General features: G+C 48.5%; 1 protein-coding gene across 1 annotated transcript in view; it reads right to left on the bottom strand.

Moving 5' to 3' along the window:
* TMEM266 (transmembrane protein 266) overlaps positions 1 to 24,540 on the bottom strand; it is a 260,119-nt gene that overhangs the window by 20,587 nt on the left and 214,992 nt on the right. The gene's annotated exons all lie outside the window — the stretch shown is intronic.

The following is a 24,540-nucleotide window of genomic DNA, read 5'->3' as shown; positions in this document are numbered from 1 at the left end:
GCAGCGACTCTACAGTTGTCCTTGTTGAACCTCATCAGATTTCTTTTGGCCCAATCCTTTAATCTGTTTAGGTCACTCTGGACCCTATCCCTGCCCTCCAGCGTATCTACCTCTCCCCCTAGCTTAGTGTCATCTGCAAACTTGCTGAGGGTGCAATCATCCCCTCATCCAGGTCATTAATAAAGATGTTGAACAAAATTGGTCCAAAAACTGAACCTTGGGGCACTCTGCTACATACTGACCACAAACCTGACATCGAGCAGTTAATCATGACCTGGTGTGTCCGAAAGTCTAGCCAGCTTTCTATCCATTTATCCAATCCATATTCCCTTAACTTGCTGGCAAGAATATTGTGGGAGACTGTATCAAAAGCTTTGCTAAAGTCAAGGTATAACACATCCACTGACTTTCTCATATCCACAGAACAAGTTAACTCATTATAGAAGCTAATCAGATTGTTCAGGCATGACTTGCCATTGGTAAATCCATGTTGACTATTCCTGATCACTTTCCTCTCTTCCAAGGGCTTCAAAATGGATATCTTGAGGATCCCCTCCATAATTTTTCCAGGGACTGAGATAAGGCTGACTCGTCTGTAGTTCCCTGGATTGTCCTTCCCTTTTTTAAAGACGGGCACTACATTTGCCTTGTTCCAATAATCTGGGAACTCTCCCAATCTCCACGAGTTTTCAAACATAATGGCCAAAGCTCCGCAATGATACTTGCCAGCTCCCTCAGTACTCTTCAATGCATTAAATCCGGGCCCATGGATTTGTGAATGTTTAACTTTTCTAAATAGTTCCTAGCTTGTTCTTTCCCCACCAAAGGCTGTCCACATTCTTCCCATACTGCGTTCCCTAGTGCATTTGTCTGGGAGCTGACCTTGTCTGTGAAGACAGAGGGAAAGAAAGCATTGAGTACTTCAGCTATTCCCACATCATCTGTCACTAGGTTACCTCCCTCATCCAGTAAGGGTCCCACACCCTCTGATCACCCTCTCAATGCCAACAAGTCTGTAGAAACCTTTCTTGTTATCCTTCACATCCCTTGATAACTGCAATTCCAATTGCGCTTTTGCCTTCCTGATAACTCCACTACATTCTCGAGCAATATATTTATACTCCTCCCTAGTCATCTGTTCAAGTTTCCACTTCTTGTAAGCTTCCTTTTTGTGTTTAAGCTCACCAAAGATGTCCCTGTTAAGCCAATCTGGTCACCTAACATATTTGCTTTTCTTGGCGCACATCAGGATGGTTTCTTCCTGTGCCTTTAATGAGGCTTCTTTAAAATACTGCCAGCTCTCTTGGGACTCCTTTCCCCTTCATGTAAGCATCCCAGGTAATTCTGCCCATCAGTTCTTTGAGGGAGTCAAAGTCTGCTCTTCTGAAGTCCAGGGTGTATAGTTTGCTACTTTCCTTTTTCCGTTGATCAGGATCGTAAAATCTACCATCTCATGATCACTGCTTCCCAGGTTGTCACCCACCTCTCCTTTCCCTACTAGTTCTTCCCTGTTTGTGAGCAGCTGGTCAAGCTGTGCATGGCCACTAGTCGGTTCCTTCAGCAATTGTACCAAGAAGTTATGCCTAACATTTTCCAAAAACTTTCTGGATTGTCTGTGTACTGCTGTAGTGGTCTCCCAACAGATGTCAGGGTGATTAAAGTCCCCCATGCGAACCAGGTCCTGAGATCTGAAAGCTTCTCTCAGTTGTCCAAAGAAAGCCTCGTCTACCTCATCCACCTGATCCGGCGGTCTATAGCAGATTCCAACCACAACATCACCCCTGTTGCTTCCACCTCTAAACTTAACCAATAGACTCTCAACAGTCTTTTCTCCCTCTAAATACTGGAGCTCTGAGCAATCAAACTATATGCTCTCTTACATATAGTGCAACTCCTCCTCCTTTTCTCCCCCGCCTGTTCTTCCTGAACAGTTTATACCCTTCCATGACAGTGCTTCAGTCATGTGAGTCATCCCACCAAGTCTCCGTTATTCCAATCAAATCATAGTTCTTCGATTGGGCCAGGGCTTCTAATTCTTCCTGTTTGTTCCCCAGGCTTCTCACATTTGTGAACAAACACCTTAGATAAACAGTTGATTTTCCTACCTTTTGCATCTGAATCAGGGGTCCTCCTTTGTTGCTTGTTCCTCTTTGTGATTCTTTTCGGTGTCTAGCTTCCTCACTTACCTCAGGGCTTTGGTCACCATCCCCCAACGAACCTAGTTTAAAGCCCTCCTCACTAGGGTTGCAAGCCTGTCCGCAAAGATGCTCTTTCCTCTCTTGGTTAGGTGGATCCCATCTCTTCCTAAGAATCCTTGTGCCTGAAACAGAGTCCCATGGTTGAAGAAACCAAAGCCCTCTCTCCGACACAACCTGCGTAACTACACATTTACTTCCTCAATTCGATGATCTCTTCCCGGAGCTTTTCCTTCAACTGGAAGGTTGGATGAGAACACCCCCTGCGCTTCAAATTCCTTGATCCTTCTTCCCAGCGCTACATAATCTGCTGTGACTTGCTCAAGGTCATTCTTGGCTGTATCGTTAGTTCATACATGGAGAGGCAGGAAGGGGTAGCGATCTGAAGGTTTAATCACTTTCGGAAGACTCTCAGTGACATCCTGAATGCGAGCTCCCAGTAAGCTGCACACTTCTCAAGACTGCAGGTCTGGATGGCAGATGGATGACTCAGTCCCTCTTAGGAGGGAGTCCCCGATCACCACCACCCATCTTCTTCTTTTGGGGGTAGTGGTCGTGGAACCTACTCATCCCATGCCTTCCGGTCGATAGTGTTCTCTTCTGATTTCTTCTCTGAGAGGGCCCTGCCAAAGCATTCTCCCCCACAGTGCCTTATGAGAGATTCCTCAGTTGTTATTAAATGCCTGCTTGACGGGCAGGAGTGTAGTGAAAAGATTTTGATGAATGGCGAGTGTATGTCACCCCCTTCCCACTCCTCTTCCTAACTCCCTCTCCAAACTCCCTGTTAACAGCCCCTGTTTGCAAGCTCCGTGGTCGCTGACTCACTCCTTTCTAAAGCCCTGGACCCTAGGAGGTCATCTAGTCCAAACCCCTGTTCACAGCAGGACCAACCCCAAATAAATCATGCCAGCTAGGGCTTTATCAAGCCTTGCCAGAAAAACCTCTAAGGACAGAGATTCTATCACCTCCCCAGGTAACCCATTCCAGGGCTTTACCACTCTCCTAGTGAAATGGTTTTTCCTAAAATCCAACCTAGACCTTCCCCACTGTAACTTGAGACTATTGCTCCCCAGGTTCTTTTCTGCTCAACTGCAGCCTTGCCAGTCAGTCTTCAGCTTGTAGCAGTGCATGTGATTCTTCCATCTTAAGAGTAGGACTTTGCATGTGTCATTACTGACTTCATCAGGTTCCTTTTGGCCCAATCCTCCAATTTGTCTAGGTTACTCTCGACCCTATCCTTACTCTCCATCTTAGTGCAATCTGTGAACTTGCTGAGGATGCAAACCAACCATTCATCCAAATCATTAATAAAGATGTTGAATGAAGCTGGCCCCAAGACTTACTCCTGAGGTACTCTACTTGATACTGGCTCCCAAATAGACACTGAGTGGTTGATCACCACTCCTTGATCTTGACAATCTAAGCCAGCTTTCTATCCATATTACAGTCCATTCATCCAGGCCATATTTCTTTAAACTTGCTAGCAGGAATACTGTGGGAGATCATATAAAAAACTTGTATATCATATATCACTTTCTCCATATTCGTAGAGCCAATTATATTATCATAGAAGGCAATCAGGTTGGCCAGACATGACTTGCTCTTGGTGAAACTATGTTGACTGATCACCTTCCTCTCCTCCAAATGTTTCAAAATGGATTCCTTGGGGAGTTGCCCCAAGATTTTCCCAGAGACTGAGATGATGCTGACTGGTCTGTAGTTCCTTGGCTCCTACTTTTTCTCCTTTTTTGACTTTTGCCATTTGACTTTTTCCAATCATCTGGGACCTACCCTGATCGCCAAGAGTTTTTAAAGATAATGGCCAGTGGCTCTGCAGTCACATCAGTCAACTCTCTCAGCACCCTCAGATGCAATAGATTTGGCTCTATGGACTTGTGCATGTCCAGCTTTCCTAAATAGTCCTTAACTTGTTCTTTCTATACTGAAGGATGCTCACCTCCTCCCTATATTGTGCTACTGAGTGCAGCAGTCTGGGAATTGACTTTATCTGTGAAAGTCAAGGCAAACAATGCATTGAGTATTTCAGCTTTTTCTACATCTGCCTCCAGGTTGCCTTCCCCACTCAATAAGGGTCCCACGCTTTCTCTGACCACCTTATTGATAACATATCTGTAGAAATCTTTCTTGTTATTCTTCACATCCCTTGCTATTGGAAATGCCAATTGCACTTTGGCCTTCCTGATTACACACCTACATGCTCAATGTTTTTATTCTCCTCTCTAGTCATCTGTCCAAGTTTCCACTTCTTATAAGCTTCCTTTTTGTGTTTTAGTTCACCAAACATTTCTCTGTTAAACCATGCTGGTTGCCTGCCATATTTGCTATTCTTTCTGCACATTGGGAAAATTCCTGCACTGTCAAATAAATCTTCTTTAAAATACAGCCACCTCTGCTGGACTCTTTTCTTCCACATATTACCCTACCACTGGATCCTGCCCATCACTTCCCTGTGGGAGCAAAAATCTGCTTTTCTGAAGTCCAGCATCTGTATTCGTTCTTCTCCTTTCTTCCTTTTGTCAGGATCCTTAACTCAACCATCTCACAGTCACTGCTGCCCAGGTTGCCACCCACATCTACTTCCCCTACTAAGTCTTCCCTATTTGCGAGCAGCAGGTCAATAGCAGCAGGACCTCTAATTGGTTCCTCCAGCACCTGCAACAGAAAGATGTCCTCAACACTCTCCAAAAACGTCCTGGATTGTCTGTGCACAACTCTATTGGTCTTCCAGTAGATGTCAGGTTGATTGAAGTTCACCCTGAGAACAAGGGCCTGTGATCTGAAAACTTCTGTTAGTTGTCCGAAGAAAGCTTCATCTACCTTATCCTCCTGATCTAATGGCTTATATCAGAGGTCCACAATGATATCACACTTATTGCTCTCATCTCTAATCTTAACCCAGAGACTCTCAATAGGTTTTTCTCTAGTTTCCTACTGGAGATCTGAACAATTGTATTGCTCTCTTACTTACAGTGCAACTCTTCAATCTTTTCTCCCTTGCTTGTCCTTCCTAAATAGTTTATACTTATCCATGACAATGCTCCGGTCATGGGAGTTACCCCATCAAGTCTGTATTATTCCAATCATATAAGGCAGTGGTCCCCAACCTTTTTGGGCTGCCGGACGCCCTGGGGCAGGGCTGCACACGCGCCGTGCACCCGGGGGCGGGTCTGCCCTCATGCCCGGGGGTGGGGCCAGCGCCCCCCATGTGCCATGTATCTGGGGCCGGCACCTGCCATGCGCCGCATGCCCGGGGGCAGGCCCATCCATGCGCCATGCGCCTGGCTCTGGTGCCCCCCAATCACTGCACACCTGGGGCTGGTGCCCCCTACGCGCTGCACACCCAGGGCTGGCACCCCCCATGTGCTGCGTGCCCTGGGGCGGAGCCGCCTATGCGCCACACACCCGGGGCCGACACCATGCATGCACCGCATGCCCGGGGTGGGACCAGCCTGATCACTCGGCGGGAGCACATAAATGCACCAGCGGGTGCCATGGCACCCATGGGCACTGTGTTGGGGACCACTGAAATAAGGACTTCCAATTCTTCCTGTTTGTTTCCCTGGCTTCTTTCAGTTGTGTACAGGCCCCAGTTGTCTACGGGCTGAACTGAAGCTGGAAACCTGTGGAGCTTAATGCATGAGCCTCTACTGCATGAGCTAAAAGCCAGTTGGCTATTAGCCAAGGCCATACAGCAGACTCATTGTTCTCTCTGTAAGTGGTCTCAGTGCCACTAGATGGGACAGTACACCATACCCAGCAGGTGGGTGAGTTACAAATGTACCTAAGATAACTAGCGGATTGTCCTACTTTTTCAGTATGAATCAGAAGGTGTCCTCTGCACCTCCTCTTTGTGATTTCTCAAACCTCATCTGAGAAAGGAAGCTCCATTCGGTTCATGCTGTGAGGTACAGTTACTTGAGATTTGGATTATTCACATACCTTCAAAATTACAGTCTGTGTTTTAACATGCCATATCATTATAAGGCACTTATTTAAACTCTTAAAACCCTTCAAATGCTGAATCAGTCTCCAGTTCACCAAACGGTCCATTAAACTCAGCTTCAGTCATAGCTGCTCCTGCATCGTCATCGTAGATGTCAGCAATGTTGTCCTCCGACTAAATCCTTATCATCCCTCATTATGTCATCAGCAAATATGGCATTGTCAACCACGCACGTGCACTGCTGATACAGTATTTCCAAAATTATTTTTCAATCATTTCCAAGGGAATGAGCTCTCACGCACCCTTGACCCACTGGGCAACCTGATGATTTTAGACTTCAAAAGAGTCTTGCTTTTTGACAACAGAAGTGAAGCCTCCAGGTATTATGGCCAAAGTACTCTTCATTTGTTTGTCCACATTTTTCACCTCATCTGTAATGCGTGCCCTGAACTTGTTCCAAACAAGTATGGAAGGTTTTTTGAGACGTGCCCCTGATCTCTTATTCCACATTTTTTCCAGACATTCAGTAATCCCAGTTTCATCTATCCATCCCTTTTCATGTGCATGCACAATGATACCCCCTGAAATTTTATGGATTTAGGTAACTTTTTTCTTTTTAAAATAACAAAGATCCATTGGACAAACAAGATAAAACCATTGTAAAATGGATTTTTTTCATAGCTAGTGGTTTTAATTTAAAATGTTTTTTCACCAACACCAGATCATTGTTCTGTTGCTCAGGAGAGCAATGTAATTGGTGTTTCATTCCTATTTCTGACAGCTCAAATATAATATTTCTTTTGATGTTTTATAATAAACCGTTGGAAAGTTTTGATATTTTAATTCAGGTCGCTTGGCAGTTTTTGTGCTATCTTTGTTCACTGCTGACAGAGACCATGATGGTTCATGAAGTGAATACACCTACCAGCTGATACAACAAACACTGATGGCTTTCCTGACTTGTATTTGTTGCCTGTTGACATTTGCAGAAGAAGCAGACTAATTCCAGGTCTAGCGACAAGGTACCCGTTTTGTCAACATTCAACAACAATAACACTTTGTTATTACCTATAGTCCACAACTCATACCCCTCCAACGCATTATACACAATCTGCAACCCATTTTGGAAAATGATCCCTCACTCTCAGAGGCCTTGGGGTATGTCTACACTACAATGTTAGTTCGAACTAACGGACGTTAGTTCGAACTAACATTCATAGCCGCTACACTAGCGCTCCGCTAGTTCGAATTTGAATCTTCATTTTACGAGGATTAAGCCTAGTTCGAACTTACTAGTTCGAATTAAGGGGTGTGTAGCACTAGTGGGAGGCTAGCCCTCCCCAGATTTCCCTGGTGGCCACTCTGGCCAACACCAGGGAAACTCTATGCCCCCCTCCCGGCCCCGGACCCCTTAAAGGGGCACGGGCTGGTTACGGTGCCTGTGCCAGGTGCAAGCCTGCCAGCACCCAGCCAGCAGACCCTGCACCTGGCACGGCACACAGCCACCCACCCGATGTCCCCCAGCCCACCCCCTCTTCCCGGGACCAGGCTGGCGGCTCCCGGGAGCTTGCCCTGGACCGCAAGAGGCGGGCACCTTCCTGGGCTAGTGCGGACATCGTGGACCTCGTCCACGATCTCCGCACTAGGCACAGGAAAGTGGCCGTCTAGGGCAGGAGAGCTGCCAGCCTGGCCACCCAAGAGCAGGTGTGCATGAAAATCAAGGGGGTCCACTGAGACCCCCGACCCTGAGCCCTGAGCTTACAATGGCCGTCCTGGGTCAGACCAAAGGTCCATCTAGCCCAGTAGCCTGTCTGCCGACAGCGGCCAACCCTAGGGACCCTGGAGGGGATGGACCGAAGACAGTGACCAAGCCATTTGTCTCGTGCCATCCCTCTCCAGCCTTCCACAAACTTTGGGCAGGGACACCACTCCTACCCCCTGGCTAAGACTACTCCATGGACCCAACCTCCATGACTTGATCTCACTTCCCTTTAAACTCTGTTCTAGTTGTAGCCTTCACAGCCTCCTGCAGCAAGGAGTTCCGCAGGTTAACTATTTGCTTTGGGAAGAAGAACAACTTTCTCTTACTAGTTTCAAGCCTGCTACCCATTCCTTTCCTTTGGTGTCCTCTAGTCCTTCTTTATGGGAACTAATGAAGAACTTTTCTGTATGTACCCTCTCCACCCAACCCCTGCTTTTAAAGACCTCTATCCTGTCCCCCCTCCGTCTCCTCTTTTCTAAGCTGAGAAGTCCCAGTCTCTGTAGCCTCTCTTCATCTGGGACCTGTTCCCAACCCCTGATCATGTTAGTTGCCCTCCCCTCTCCCAGCCTTTCTCTTCCCCTCTCCCACCTCCTTTTCCCAGTCTCCCCCAGTTTTGGTCAATAAAGACAGATTCCATTTTTGACCACAATTGTCCTTTATTTTGTACATCAAGAAAAGGGGCTAGGGAAGGGTAACTGGAAGGAGGTGAGGGGGGAATGGGGTACGAGCCCCCGATGGGGAGGACTGGGCTGGCTCTGCGGGCTTCTGGGGGTGGAAGCTCACCTGCAGCCCCCCGATTGCCCCATCTCCCCAGATGGCAGCCTGCGGCAAGTGCAGCCGGGCTGATGGCCGAGTGGTGTGATGTGCCCAGTGTGGGTACTCCGGGCAATCCAAGCCAGGACTGCTTTGTAAGCGTTCGATGCAAGGAGCTCCTGGCCCTCAGAGATCACATACAGGCTTTGGAGTCCAGGTGTCTGAAATGAAGGAGCTAAGGGAGGCAGAGAGGAATGCAGATAAGGCTTTCTGGGACACTGTAGAATTGTCCCACCTCCGGTCAGACAGACCCTGTGCTATTAAGGAAGATGAAAGGCTCAGGGAAGGAGAACAGTCAACTGGAGCAGAGGGAAATGATCCCATAGTTGGGACCTTCCTTCCAGATGATGTCATGGTATCATCTCGCACTGAGGATACATCTCCGGGGAAGGGAACACCAGTCATTAGGAAAAGGCAGGTGTTAATAATGGAGATTCTATCATTAGAAACATAGATAGCTGGGTTTGTGATGACTGGAAGAACTGTATAGTGACTTGACTGTCTGGTGTGAAGATTGCAGTTCTCTTGAGACATCTATGTGTAGTGCTGGGGAGGAGCCAGTGGTCGTGGTACATGTAGGTACCAATGACATAGGGAAGGGTAGGAGAGGTTCTGGAGGCCAGATCTGGGCTGCTAGGAAAGAGATTGAAATCCAGGACCTCTATGGTGGTGTTCTCTGATAGAAAAGCCAGATAGAAAAGCAGAGCTTCAGAGTCTTAATGGGAGGAGGAATCGACAGCATAGACAGGAGGGGTTAAGATTTATTAGGAACTGGGGAAACATTTGGGACAGGGGGAGCCTATACATGAAGGATGGGTTCCACCTAAACAAAAATAGCATAAGACTGCTGGCACTTAACATTAAAAAGGTTGTAGAGCAGTTTTTAAACTAAGGGCTGAGGGAAAGCTGATGGGTGCAGAGGAGCACATGGATCAGACAGAGACATCTCTTAAGGGAGGGTCTATTAATAGAGATTCTACATGATCTAGTCAGGAGGAGAGGATGGAATTATGGGTCAAATCACAATCAAAACGAAAAAGAGTCTAAAACATCAGGAAATGACAGATTAATAGTAACAATTTTTTAAAGTGCTTATACACAAAAGCTAGAAGTCTAAATAATAAGATGGGTGAACAAGTCACCAGGACCAGATGGCATTCACCCAAGAGTTCTGAAAGAACTCAAATGTGAAATTGTGGAACTATTAACTGTGGTTTGCAATCTATCCTTTAAATCAGCTTTTGTACCTAATGACTGGAAGATAGCTAACGTGATGCCAATACTTAAAAAGGGCTCTAGAGGTGATCCTGGCAATCAAAGACTGGTAAGTCTAATGTCCGTACCTGGGCAAATTATTTGAAACTATAGTGAAGAATAAAATTGTCAGACACATAGAGGAACACAGTTTGTTAGGGGAAAGCCAACATGGCTTCTGTAAAGGGAAATTATGCCTTAGTAATCTACTAGAGTTTTTTAAGGGGGTCAACAAACATGTGAACAAGAGGATCCAGTGGATACAGTATACTTAGATTTCCAGAAAGCCTTTGACAAGGTCCCTCACCAAAGGCTCTTAACTAAAGTAAGTTGTCAGGGGATAAGAGGGAAGGTCCTTTCATGGACTGATAACTGGTTAAAAGGCAGGAAACAAAGGGCAGAAATAAATAGTAAGTTTTCAGAGTAGAGAGAGGTATCTTGAGGGGTTCCCCAAGGGTCTGTCCTGGGACCAATCCTATTCAACTTATTTATAAATGATCTAAAGAAAGGGGTAAACAGTGAGGGTGCAAAATTTGAAGATGATACCAAACTGCTGCAGACAGTTAAGACCAAAGCAGATTGTGAAGAGCTTCAAAAAGATCTCACCAAACTAAGTGATTGGGCAACAAAATGGCAAATGAAATTTAATGTCAATAAATGTAAAGTAATGTACATTGGAAAAAATAATCCCAACCATACATAAAATATGTTGGGGACTAATTTAGATACAACTACTCAAGAGAGAGATCTTGGAGTCATTGTGGATACAGGCAGTCCCCGGGTTACGTGGATCCGACTTATGTCGGATCCCTACTTACGAACGGGGTGAGGGAACCCCGCACTAGCAGCGCCCCCCCCCCCAGAAGACCAGCGAGACGCGGAGCAAAGCCGCGGAGGACGCGGGCGGCGGGACCGTTGCGCGTCTCGGCGGTCCCGCCGCCTGCGTCTCCCTGGTCTGCTGGGGAGGGCGCAGCTAGTGCGCCCCCCCCCCAGCAGACCAGGCTTTTCTCGCCGCTACTGGACCAACCCGGCAGCACCCTAGCTGCTCTGCCCCAGGTGTTCCCAAGTCAGCCGCTGCTGAAACTGACCAGCGGCTGACTACAGGAAGCCCAAGGCAGAGCTGCTCTGCCCCAGGCTTCCTGGAATCAGCCGCTGATCAGTTTCAGCAGCGGCTGACTTGGGACACCTGTGGTAGAGCAGCTGGGGTGCTGCCGGGTTGGTCCCCGCAGCGCCGACATGCGGCGCTGCAGGGACATACCCGGCAGCACCCCAGCTGCTCTGCCTCAGGTGTGTCCAATTCAGCCGCTGCTGGTCAGTTTCAACAGCGGCTGAATCTGGACGCCAGTTCCGACTTACATACAAATTCAACTTAAGAACAAACCTACAGTCCCTATCTTGTACATAACCCGGGGACTGCCTGTAGTTCTCTGAAAACATCCACTCAGTGTGCAGCAGCAGTCAAAAATGCAAATAGAATGTTAGGAATCATTAAAAAAGGAATAGAGAATAAGGCAGAAAATATCTTATTGCCTCCATATAAAACTATGGTACACCCACATCTTGAATACTACATACAGATGTGGTTGCCTCACCTCAAAAAAGATATATTGTCATTGGAAAAGGTTCAGAAAAGGGCAACAAAAATTATTAGGGGTTTAGAATGAGTCCCTTATGAAGAGAGATTAGAAAGACTTGGATTTTTCAGCTTAGAAAAGAGGAGACTAAGGGGTGGGAGATATGCTAGAGGTCTATAAAATCATGACTGGTGTGGAAAACGTGAATAAGGAAAGCCAAGTCACTCACCTTGGTGCAATAACTGTAGTTCTTCGAGATGGTCCCCGTGGGTGCTCCACTGAAGGTGCTAGGCTTGCCCCGGCGCTGCAGAAAATGGAGACTTTTTGTTGTAGCAGTTCCCGGCCGGACTGCGCATGCACGGTGGTGTCTTGCAGAGTTCGCACCATTTTTAGTGCGTGCGCGGTCCGGCTCCCGCCAGTTCCTCAAGGCCGCCTCGGAATCTGGAAGATATAATAAGACAAAAAACGGACTCCAAAGCAGGGAGGAGGGCGGGTAGTGGAGCACCAATGGGGACCATCTCGAAGAACGACAGTTACTGCACCAAGGTGAGTCACTTTGCTTTCTTCTTTGAGGAGTCCCTGTGGATGCTCCATTGTGTGACTGAGCAGCAGTACTCCATCAGCAGGAAGGAGGGAAAAAACGGAGTCCCTATTTGTCTGCTGAAGAGAGCACTGCTGACGCCACCACAGTATCTGAGAGCCTCCCCTGGTGTATAGCATAGTGTTTAATGAAAGTGTCATGAGAGGACCAGGATGTGGCTCTGCATATGTCCTTCAAGGAGATACCCCTGAAGAAGGCCATTGAAGTTTCCATCACCCTTGTAGAATGGGCTCAAGACTGTATCGGGAATGGAATACATCTAAAAGCGTAGGCCTCAGTTATACAGGCGGTGATGAGTTTGGAAATTTGCTGAGAAGATAAGGGTAACACCTTCGATCTGTTGGCCAGGGACATGATAAGCCTGTCTGTTTTCCTGAAAGGTTTAGTCCGATCTACGTAGAATGCTAGGGCTCTCCTAATGTCAAGCGTATGCAAAGCCACCTCTCATGGAAAGTATGTGGTTTTGGATGAAAGGAGGGGAGGACGATTGGTTTGTTCACATGAAAAATCAATGATACTTTCGGGATGAACGGTGGCTGAAGTCGTAATGCTACACTGTGCTTTTTGAATATCGTATACGGAGGTGTCGCCATGAAAGCCAATAATTCACCCACTCTGCATGCCGAAGTAATTGCGAGGAGGTAGACCACCTTCATGGTCAATATTTGGAGCGGTACTGTAGCCAGTGGTTTGAATGGCAGAGTAATTAAAACTTCGAGCACGATGTCTAGGCTCCGGAGGGGGGGGGTGTGCTTTTGAGGAGGGCTTAAGTTCATAAGACCTTTAATGAGTCTCTTCATGGTTGGATGTGCGAATAGGAAGTGACCCTCAATAGATTGTCTGAAGGTGGAGATAGCTGCTAGGTGGACCTTAAGGGATGCTACAATAACTACCGCGGTGGCTGTGGAACAGGCTGCTGTATCTGCCACGTCAATTGCCATTTGGAGGACCGTTCTCGCAGAGGTATAGTCCTCCTGTACCACGGATTTTAATATTGGCCTGTTTGACACAGGCAAATGGTCCATCAGCGGCATAAGTCATGAAAAAGTGTCGAATAATACATGAGTCAGTAGAGTACACGTGTCTGTACTGCGGTGTTTTTGATCTTTGGTGGGCCGCATCGACTACTAAGGAATTGGGCTGGGGGTGAGTGCAAAGGAATTCCATGCCCTTCAGAGGCACAAAGTACTTCTTTTCAGCCTTTTTGCTCATCGGTGGTGCAGAAGCTGGAGTTTGCCAGATCTCTTTGGCAACCTCCAGAATAGCTTCGTCCAGGGGGATAACCAACCTTCCTTTATGTTGAGGGTGTACATTTTTGAAAAGACGGTGTTTGCTCGTCTTTGAGTTTGTCCATCTTGATTTCTTGACTAACCGCCACCCTTTTAAAAGGTCCTGGAATTGGTGGAGGTCATCGGGTAGGGAGATGTCCCCAGGAATCACGGCGTCATCTGGTGAGGAAAAGTGGTCAGTCGGAGATATCGCCGCTGGTTGATCTTAGGTGGCAAGGTGAGTGTCGTCTGGCTCCGATGGCAACTGGGGCGGCGATGCTGATTGCCCTGTTGGTGTGGGCAGGGCCGGAGTAGGTGAATGTCTAGAAGAGAGGCAGTCACAACGTGATCTGCTATGTGAACTGGATCTGTAACAGCACGAGTATTTACTGTGAGAATCAAGATATCGGTCATCATGCCGATAAAGGTTGTCCAGTGGTGAGCGTCTGTGGGTATACTGCCGGCGATGAGTATGAGGAAAATGTGGAAATCGGGAATGGGTGTACAAATGTCTGAAGGAGGCTGGAAAGGTGGAAGAGTGCTGGTAGTGGTGATGACACTCGTCCCTGTAGAATGCTAAGGAGGGATATGGTAGTCTTCGGTGTGGAGAGTATGGTGACCGGTGCCGGTTCTCCCGAGATGGTCTGGGGGACCGCGGTGGTGGTGGACATGGGGACGGTGGTGATAAAAAAGTTATAGATGGCGAGCGACTTTGGCATTGAGGCATACTTGGTGCTGATCGATCCACGTGTTCAGTAAAGGTAGTCAGTGCCGATGACAGTGGTGCCGCGTGGCGGTCTGGATTGGGAACATCCACTGGTGTTGTTGGTACTGATGCCGGCGGTGTCCGTGCCGGTGCTGACGATGCTGGCGCCGACGATGCTCTCAGCACGGAGGTGTCCGTCAGTGCCGGAGGCTTAGAAGGAGATGGTGCCAAAGCGACTCTTGGCACTGCTGATGGTGCCGCTTGCGCCGGCTTCTTTGGCTTTGACGTGGTGGGTGTTTTTGTCCATGGTTTTTCCATGCCTGAGGTGCCCGGCTTATCCCCTGTGCTGACCCTGGGGTGTGGGATGTTAGGCAGTGACCTTGTTGGACATGCCCACGATCTCTTGGGAGGAGCGGCAGTGAGGGAAGAAGCCCTCCACTTCTGGGGCTGGTCTCCCGCGGTTGCCTCTGAGCGCAGTGGCTGGAGGGCTTTATCCAATAGCAACATCCGCAGTCTCATCTCTCTGTCTCTCCTGGCCCTTGCTGTGAGTTTGGAGCAGTGTGGGCATTTTTGGGGGACATGGGTTTCCCCCAAACAGCGGATGCAGGAGAAATACCGATCAGATGCTGGCATTGCCCCACGGCATGAATCGCATTTTTAAATCCAGGTGAAGATGGCATGTCAGACGCCTGAGGTAACAGTTCACAAGAAAAAACTTTTTTTTAAAAGGTATCTAATGAAGAGAACTAACTAACTCTACAACAACTATATACAATTGTGACGGGCCGTCACTGACCCGGGGGGAGGCCGGCTGGAGCCACCCCCCAACGGGAACCGGCGGCCAGTCCCGAGCCCCCCGGCGTTACCCTAGTGTAAGCCGGAGGAGCCGGCAGGACCACTTGCCGCCGCGCCTGCGCCGGCAGGGGAGCGTTGGCCCCTCCCTCGAGGCCCCACAGGGCGGGGGCAGGACGGAGCGAGGCGGGTGTGTGGCGGGGGCGGAGGCCGGCACGCTGCCGGAAGGGGAGGGGCCCCGGGCAGTGGCCGGCGCGGCGGGCCACTTTGAAAAGGCTCACCGCCAGCGTGGTTGGGGGCAGCCTCCCCGCAGCAGCGGAGGAGCGGCCTCCAACCCAGGCCGGACCCTGAGCACCACCCAGGCCGGCGGTCGGCCAAACCTTGGCCCCGGGGCCATAGGGACAGCCATCGCCACCGGCGGTCGGCCAGCCCCTCCTCCGACGAGGGCCAAATCCCACTGCGCCGGACCCAGAAGGAACGGCCAAGCCGAGAGCGAACCCGGCCAAGGGAGCTCTCCCCGGTGACTTTACCCGGACGACCCAGGATCCGAGCGACCGAGCCAGGGTAAGTTCTGGGGGTTGGGGTGGCACCTCCAAGAGCCACCAGGAGGGAGGAAGGAGCCCGGGGCAGGACGCTTTTGGCATCCATGGGTGGACGGGTTACAGAGGGAGTGACCTCCTGTCCACCGCGCCGGGGCGCTAGCAGGCCCCAACGCTCAGGGCCCCAGGCTGGGACCCGGAGAGAGGGTGGGACCGGGTCCCCCTCCCTCTCCTAGAGGAGCACCCAGCTCCCAACAACCATAGCTAAAGTGAAGTGCAAGTCGGGACCCCGCGAGGGGGGAGACCCCGGACTAGGGACTTCGGCCCCATCCCGCAGGGACGGGTGACTATTTTAGGGTTCGCTGACCTCCCCTTCCATCTGGGAGGGGGTGATCGCACCCAAGGACTCGGGCCCCATAACAGGGACCCGGGGTACAATGAAGGACCAAAAGAGGACAAGAGGGTCCGCAGACCCCCCCTCTCGGGCTGAGAGGGGATGATCGCACCCCAAACCCCTCACAACAATCAATAAGGGGCTGTGATGGAAAAAAAAGGGTACGCATGAGAAGGGAAGAACTGTGAGGTAAGGAAATTTTTTTTTAAACTAGGGAACAAGGATCGTGACAAGAATGAGAAGCAAAGGGAATTATGAACTTTATATAGGAATTCTTGGGGGATCTCATGCAAAAAGAAAAAGAAGGAACTGGAGAGACGCAGTTTGCTCCATGTGCAGCCTGAGGTAGTCAAGAGGAACTGGTGGGAGCTGGACCGCGCATGCACTAAAAATGGCGTGAACGCCGCGAGACACCACCACGCATGTGTGGTCCAGCTGGGTACTGCTACAACAATAAGTCTCTGTTTTCTGTGGCGCCGGAGCAAGCGCAGCACCTTCATTAGCGTACCCCCGGGGACTCCTCGAAGAAGAAAAGATGTTTACTTGCTCCTATAATATAAGACCTAGGGGTCACCAAATGAAATTAATAGGTAGCAGGTTTAAAACAAACAAAAGGAAGTTTTTCTTCAATCAGCACATAGTCAACCTGTGGAACTCCTTGCCAGAGGATATGAATACTAGGACTTTAAAGAAGTTAAAAAAAAGAGCTAGATAGATTCATGGAGGGTAGCTCCATCAATGGCTATTAGCCAGGATGGGTAGAAATGGTGTTACGAAGCATGCTCAGTACAAGCCAAGTAGCAAATTGGAGAGGGCCAACCACATTCACCCTCTGCCACGCACATATCACCTCTTTCCTGGGGCTACTAAGGCACTTGAAAACTCTTGTTTTTCACAGAGAACTTAGCAGACATTAGCACTGTATCTAATTCCTATATAAACGAAAGAAGATTAAATAAATATTAGACCCATTCAGAATACTAACATATTCTGACATCTTGTGGCAAGTCATTTAAGGGACTCTGGTTAACTTTAACATTTTAATATATATTCTTTCTTTGTTACTGTGATGGGATGGGAAGAATAGTACCCTTTTCTAAACATCCCAGTATTCAGTAACTAAAGAGTTAAACCCAGAACAGTAGGTATCCAGAAAGTGTTGGCAGGGAGTCAGGAGAGCCTACGGGAAAAGAGTGAAAGATTTTTTTTAAATGAAACAAGTTTTTCCTGTTTCATTTTCCTTTGTGTATGAATCAGAGCAGGAAGTGGGAGAGAAATGGACTGAGCAGAAATAAGGCATAGATTTCCAAGCAATATCCATGTCTAAGAAAAGAAAGCATACACTTTGGAACAACAGAGATGTAACTAGAACAGGGAATGTTTAGTTAGATGTGATCAGGTTATTTTCTTTGCTTTTTTTTTTTAGTTTGGTTAAACTACTATGTGCTAAACACCCCTGTATGCTGTAACTGAAATTGAATCCCAGGGAAGAAATTTTCTGTGCTTTAATCTTTTTTTTTAGTTGCTCTGTAACACCTATCAACGAAGCATATATTCTTTTTTTGTTAATAAAATCACCTTCTTAAGACTATAATTTGGTTCCTGTGTCCCAGAAGGTTCTATGTCCATATGCCTAAACAGAAGCTCAGCTATTAAGAGATTACAGTTTGTTTTTTAGCTCTTTCCTAAGGGAGAATTAAAGAGTTTGGGGTTACCACACAGGAGAAGTTCCCATGTGAAAAAATCATGTCAAATCAACTTAATAGCTTTCTTTCACAGGTAATAAGGCTTGTAGATAGAGGGAAAGTGGTAGATGAATTATAACTCGACTTCTTAAAGGATTTTAATACTGATTCACATGACATTGTCATAATAGTTTATTATGTGTGAAAACACAACCTAGATGGAGCTACGATGAGGTGGGTGCACAATTGGTTAGAAATCATTCCCACAGAGTAGTTATCAGTGATTTACAGTCAAGCCGGAGGCATATCAAGTGGGATTTCAAAGGGATTAGTTCTGGGTCCACTTCTATTCAATATTTTCACCAATGATAGAGATGTTTAGAACGAGTAGAGGTATGAGACAAGGAGATCCAATATTGCCAAGTATCTTCATCATGCACCTAGAGAGAGTGATGGACAAGATTAAGGAAGAGGTAGATGGGATATCAGTGCATGGGACTGATTTAACAACTTGAGGTTCGTGGATGATATAGTTATCATCGAGGAAGATGAAGAGAAACTAGCGAGAATGGTGCAGGTGCTAAATAAGGAAGGGTACGTCTACACTACAAAGTTAGTTCGAACTAACTTAGTTCGAATTAGTTAATTCGAACTAAGCTAATTCGAACTAACGCGTCTAGAACTAAAAACTAGTTCGAATTAGCGTTTTGCTAATTCGAACTAGCAAGTCCACATTGAGTGGACTCTGAACAGGGCTTAAGGATGGCCGGAAGCAGTGCCGGCAGGGCATAAGAGGAGGACTTAGAGCATGGAGATGCTGTCTCAGGCTAGCCGAGGGCTGCGCTTAAAGGGTCCCGACCCCCACCCCGGACACACAGTTCTAAGGGGTGCCCCGCTTGCAAAGAAGTTCTGGCTTGGAGTGCCCGGAGTACCCACACTGGGCACATCACACCACTCGGCCATCAGCCCGGCTGCACTTGCCGCAGGCTGCCATCTGGGGAGAGGGGGCAATCGGGGGGATGCAGGAGAGCTTCCACCCCCAGAAGCCCGCAGAGCCAGCCCAGTCCTCCCCATCGGGGGCTCGTACCCCATTCCTCCCTCACCTCCTTCCACTTACCCTTCCCTAGCCCCCCTTCTTATTGATGTACAAAATAAAGATAACGTTTCTTCCAACATTGACTCTGTCTTTATTGAACAAAACTGGGGGAGACTGGGAAAAGGAGGTGGGAGAGGGGAAGAGGAAGGGTGGGAGAGGGGAAGGCAACTAACATGATCAGGGGTTGGGAACAGGTCCCAGATGAAGAAAGGCTACAGAGACTGGGACTGTTCAGCTTAGAAAAGAGGAGACGGAGGGGGGACAGGATAAAGGTCTCTAAAAGCAGGGGTTGGGTGGAGAGGGTGCATTCAGAAAAGTTCTTCCTAAGTTCCCACAAAGAAGGACTAGAGGACACCAAAGGAAAGGAATGGGTAGCAGGCTTGAAACTAGTAAGAGAAAGTTGTTCTTCTTCCCAAAGCAAATAATTAACCTGTGGAACTCCTTGCTGCAGGAGGCTGTGAAGGCTACAACTAGAACAGAGTTTAAAGGGAAGTGAGATCAAGTCATGGAGGTTGGGTCCATGGAGTAGTCTTAGCCAGGGGGTAGGAGTGGTGTCCCTGCCCAAAGTTTGTGGAAGGCTGGAGAGGGATGGCACGAGACAAATGGCTTGGTCACTGTCTTCGGTCCATCCCCTCCAGGGTCCCTAGGGTTGGCCGCTGTCGGCAGACAGGCTACTGGGCTAGATGGACCTTTGGTCTGACCCAGGACGGCCATTGTAAGCTCAGGGCTCAGGGTCGGGGGTCTCAGTGGACCCCCTTGATTTTCATGCACACCTGCTCTTGGGTGGCCAGGCTGGCAGCTCTCCTGCCCTAGATGGCCACTTTCCTGTGCCTAGTGCGGAGATTGTGGACGAGGTCCACGATGTCCGCACTAGCCCAGGAAGGTGCCCGCCTCTTGCGGTCCAGGGCAAGCTCCCGGGAGCCGCCAGCCTGGTCCTGGGAAGAGGGGGTGGGCTGGGGGACATCGGGTGGGTGGCTCTGTGCCGTGCCAGGTGCAGGGTCTTCTGGCTGGGTGCTGGCAGGCTTTCACCTGGCACGGGCACCGTAGCCAGCCCGTGCCCCTTTAAGGGGTCCGGGGCCGGGAGGGGGGCATAGAGTTTCCCTGGTGTTGGCCAGAGTGGCCACCAGGGAAACCTGGGGAGGGCTAGCCTCCCACTAGTTCGAATTAAGGGGCTACACACCCCTTAATTCGAACTAGCTAGTTCGAACTAGGCTTAATCCTCGTAAAATGAGGTTTACCTAGTTCGAACTAAGCGCTCCGCTAGTTCGATTCAAATTCGAACTAGCGGAGCGCTAGTGTAGCGCCTATTAAAGTTAGTTCGAACTAACGTCCGTTAGTTCGAACTAACTTTGTAGTGTAGACATACCCGAAGAGACGTGGTATGGACTGATTATGAATATCGATAAAATGAAGACAATGGCATCTGGAGATAAGGAAATAAGAAGAAAGATCAGTGTAGATGGGATCAAAACTAGAGAAGCTAGAGAAATCCACGTATTTGGGGAGCAATATGATGTATGATCTAGACTGTAAGAAGGAAATAGCGACTAGAATCACAAAAGCAAGAGTGAGTTTGAAGGCTATGAATAAGATCTGACGGGCAGGATCCCCGGGATGCTATCATGAAGGGGAGAGGAGTCCAGGAGAGCTGGCAATATTTTAAAGAAGCCTTATTAAAAGGCACAGGATAAATCAGCCTGATGCACAGTAAGAAAAGCAAATACGGTAGGCAACCAGAGTGGCTTACCGGGAAAATCCTTGGTGAGATTAACCACGAAAAGGAAACTTATAAGAAATGGAAACTTGAACAGATGATTAGTGAGGAGTATAAATATATTGCTCGAGAATGCAGGGCAGAAATCAGGAAGGCGAAAGCAAAATTGGAATTGCAGCTGGCAAGAGGTGTGAAGGGTAACAAGAAAGGTTTCTATAGCAGTGGTCCCCAACCATTTGAGGTTGCCGGGCGCCAGGGGGCGTGGCAGTTTGCCCGCTGGGGGCGGGGACACTTGCGCGCCCGGGGGCGGCCCCTCCATAGCCGCATGCCCGGGGCCGGGGGCCCCCCATAGCCATGCGCCCGGGGCTGGTGTCCCCTCCAAGGGCTGCGCGCCTGGGGCCATTGCCCCCACCCTCAAGTGCCACGTGCCCGGGGCCGGCGCTCCCCCTGCCAAGCGCCGCGCGCCAGGGGTCGGCGCTCTTCCCCCCCCAAGTGCCGCACGTCTGGGGCCGGCGCTCTCCCCCCCCCAAGCACCGCGCGGCCCGGGCCGGCGCCCCCTGCAAGCGCCCCACGCCCAGAGCGCGGTCGGCCAATCCGCAGCGCTCCCGGGGCTGGCGCTCACCGTGTGCCATGTGCCTGGGGCCAGGCCAGCCCCGAGCACTTGGCGGGTGCATACAAATGCCCCCGCGGGTGCCATGGCGCCCACGGGCACCGTGTTGGGGACCACGGTTCTATAGGCATGTTAGCAATAAGAGGGTGATCAGACAGAGTGCGGGGCCCTTACTGAATGAGGAAGGTAACCTAGTAATAGGTTTTGTTGCCTCCATCTTCACAGACCAGTTCAGCTCCCTGTCTACTGCAGCAGACAACGCAGTATGGGAAGGAGGTGGGTAGCCCTCAGTGGAGAAAGAACAGGTTAAGAACTATTTAGAAAAGCTAGACATACACAAATCCATGGATCTGGATTTAATGCATCCGAGAATACTGAGGGAGTTGGCCAATGTCATTGCAGAGCCTTTGGCCATTATTTTTGAAAACCCGTGAGTATTGGGAGAGATCCTGGAGGATTGGGAAAATGCCATTTTTTAAAAAGGAAGAACAATAGTTGAGGGAACTACAGACCAGTCAGCCTTACATCAGTCCCCAGAAAAATCATGGAGCAGATCCTCAAGGAATCCATTTTGAAGCACTTGGAAGAGGGGAATGTGATCAGGAATAAACAACATGGATTCACCAAGGGCAAGTAATGCCTGAACAATCTCATTAGCTTCTATAATGAGGTAACTAGCTCTGTGGATAAGGGAACATCAGTGGATGTGATATACCCTTGACTTCAGCAAAACTTTTGATATGGTCTTCCACAATATTCTTGCCAGCAAGTTAAGCAAATATGGATTGGATGATGGACTGTAAGGTGGTTAGAAAGCTGGCTACATTGTTGGGCCCAACGGGTAGTGATCAATGGCCTGACATCAGGTTGGTGAGTTGGTTTCAAGCAGAGTGAAACCAACATTCTAGGGATGTTTGTTCAAAATCTTTTTAATGACCTGGATGAGGGGATGAGGTTGCACTCTCAGCAAATTTGTGGATGACACTCAGCTAGGGGAACAGGTAGGTACGTTGGAGGGCAGGGATAGGGTACAGAGTGACTCAGACAGATTAGAGGATTGGGCCAAAAGAAATCTGATGAGGTTAAACAAGGACAAATGTAGAGTCCTGCATTTGGGACTGAAGAATCCTAAGTATTGTTACAGGCCGGGGACCAACTGCGTAGGTATCAGTTCAGTAGAAAAGGACCTGGGGATTACAGTGGATGAGAAGCTGGATATGAGTCAATAGTTTGTCCTTGTAGCCAAGAATGCTAATGGCAGATTAGGGTGCATTAGGAGGAATACTGTCAGCAGATCTAGAGAAGTGATTATTCCCCTTTATTCTGCACTGGTGTAGCCACATCTGGAGTATTGTGTCCAGTTCTGGGCCCCTCACTATAGAAAATATGTGGATGCATTGGAGAGGGTCCAATAGAGGGTAACCAAAATGATTAGGGGGCTGGAGCACATGACCTACGAGAAAGGGCTAAGAGATTTGGGCTTATTTAGTCTGCAGAAGAGAAAAGTGGTGGCGGCCGGAGGGGGGGGGGGAGGATTTGATAGCAGTAGTGACGGATGGCAGAACAAGGAGCATATTACAGTCTAGGTTGGATATTAGGAAAAACTATTTCACCAGGAGGGTGTTGAAGCATTAGAATGGGTTCCTTATGGAGGTGGTGGAATCTCTATCCCTAGAGGTGTTTAAGTCTTGGGTTGACAAAGCCCTGGCTGGGATGATTTAGTTGAGATTGGTCCTGCTTTGGGTAGGGGGCTGAACTCAGTTACCTCCTGAGGTCTCTTCCAGACCTAGGATTCTATGATTCTAGCTTATGGTTCTAAGTCTAACATCCGTAGCTGGGCAAATTATTTGAAACTATACTAAAGAATAAAATGGTCAGACATATATGAACATAATTTTTGGGGAGCAAGTCAATGTGGTTTCTGTAAAGGGAAATCATGCTTGAGTTCTTTGAGGGGGTCAACAAACATGTGAACAAGAGGATCTTGTACTTAGATTTCCAGAAAGCCGTTGACAAGGTCCCTCATCAAAGGCTCTTAAGTAAAGTAAGTTATCATGGGATAAGAGGGAAGGTCCTTTTATGGATTGATAACTGGTTAAAAGGCAGGAAACAAAGGGTAGGAATAAATGGTAAGTTTTCAGAATGGAGACAGGTATCTAGCGAGGTCCCCCAAGGGTCTGTCCTGGGACCAATCCTATTCAATTTATTTATAAATGATCTAGAGACAGAAGTAAATAGTGAGGGTGCAAAATTTGCAGATGATACCAAACTGCTCCAGACAGTTAAGACCAAAGCAGACTGTGAAGAGCTTCAAAAAGATCTCACCAAACTAAGTGATTGGGCAACAAAATGGCAAATTGCCAGATGATGTGGTGAAGACTAGGACTTTAAGAGTGTTAAAAAAAAGCTAGATAGATTCATGGAGGGTAGCTCCATCTATAGCTATTAGCCAGGATGGATAGGAATGGTCCCTAGTTTCTGTTTCTGTGGAGGTGGGTGACATGGAAGGGATCATGTGAGGATTCCCTGTTGTGTTCCCTGCCTCTGGGGCATCTGGCATTGGCACTGTCAGCAGACAGGAAACTGGGCTGGATGGTCTGTTGGTCTTACCCGGTCTGGCCATTCCTATGTTCTTAGCTATAGCCAGGGGCGCCGACAGTCTCCGTGAGCTCCTGGGCATTGTGTGTGTGTGTGTGTGTGTGTGTGTGTGTGTGTGTGTGTGTGTGTGTGTGTGTGCGCGCGTGCGCATGCACGCGAGCACCACTCGGAAGGTACTGCGCCAGCCCTCAGGCAGCTCTCAGCATTGTCCAGAGTGCAATGTCCCCACAGCCTTTAGCACTGCCCAGAGCGCATGGCGTGGGCCTCTGCAGATGATTTAAAGGGCCTGGGGCTCCACTGATGGCAGAATAATAAAATAAAAATCCCTAATGATATCAGGGACAAACCTGGCCCAACATATTCAATTTGTTACATTTGATTTGCTGGGCCGTAGGGCAACTGCCCTCTTTTTCTTCTCTATTCCCCCCATCGGCAGGCCTGTCTTTATCATCTACAACAGTGAAGGCTCAATAGATCGCCAGATTTAGTTTAGGTGCCATTTCCCCACAATGAACACTTTTTTGTATTGTTTGTTTGTTTTTACTGTTTTCATGTTCACAGAATATTGTATAGCTCCCGGAATACTGCAGAAGATGCAGGATTTCTATGGATCCCTATGTGGGTATGTGTATTATTATATACATACGGGCTGTGTCTAGACTGGCAAGTTTTTCCGCAAAATCATCTGCTTTTGCGGAAAAACTTGCCAGCTGTCTACACTGGCCGCTTGAATTTCCAGAAAAGCACTGACGATCTCATGAAAGATCATCAGTGCTTTTCCGGAAATACTATGCTGCTCCCATTTGGGCAAAAGTCTTTTTCCGAAAGACTTTTGCGCAAAAGGGCCATGTAAACAGCACAGTACTGTTTTCTGCAAAACAGCCCCGATGGCAAAAATGGCGATTGGGGCTTTTTTGCAGAAAACCGTGTCTAGATTGGCACGGACGCTTTTCCGCAAAAAGTGCTTTTGCAGAA

Source organism: Pelodiscus sinensis, chromosome 14, assembly GCF_049634645.1.
Source record: "Pelodiscus sinensis isolate JC-2024 chromosome 14, ASM4963464v1, whole genome shotgun sequence".
Lineage (NCBI taxonomy): Eukaryota > Metazoa > Chordata > Testudines > Trionychidae > Pelodiscus > Pelodiscus sinensis.
This window is presented reverse-complemented; position numbering and strand designations above follow the sequence as displayed.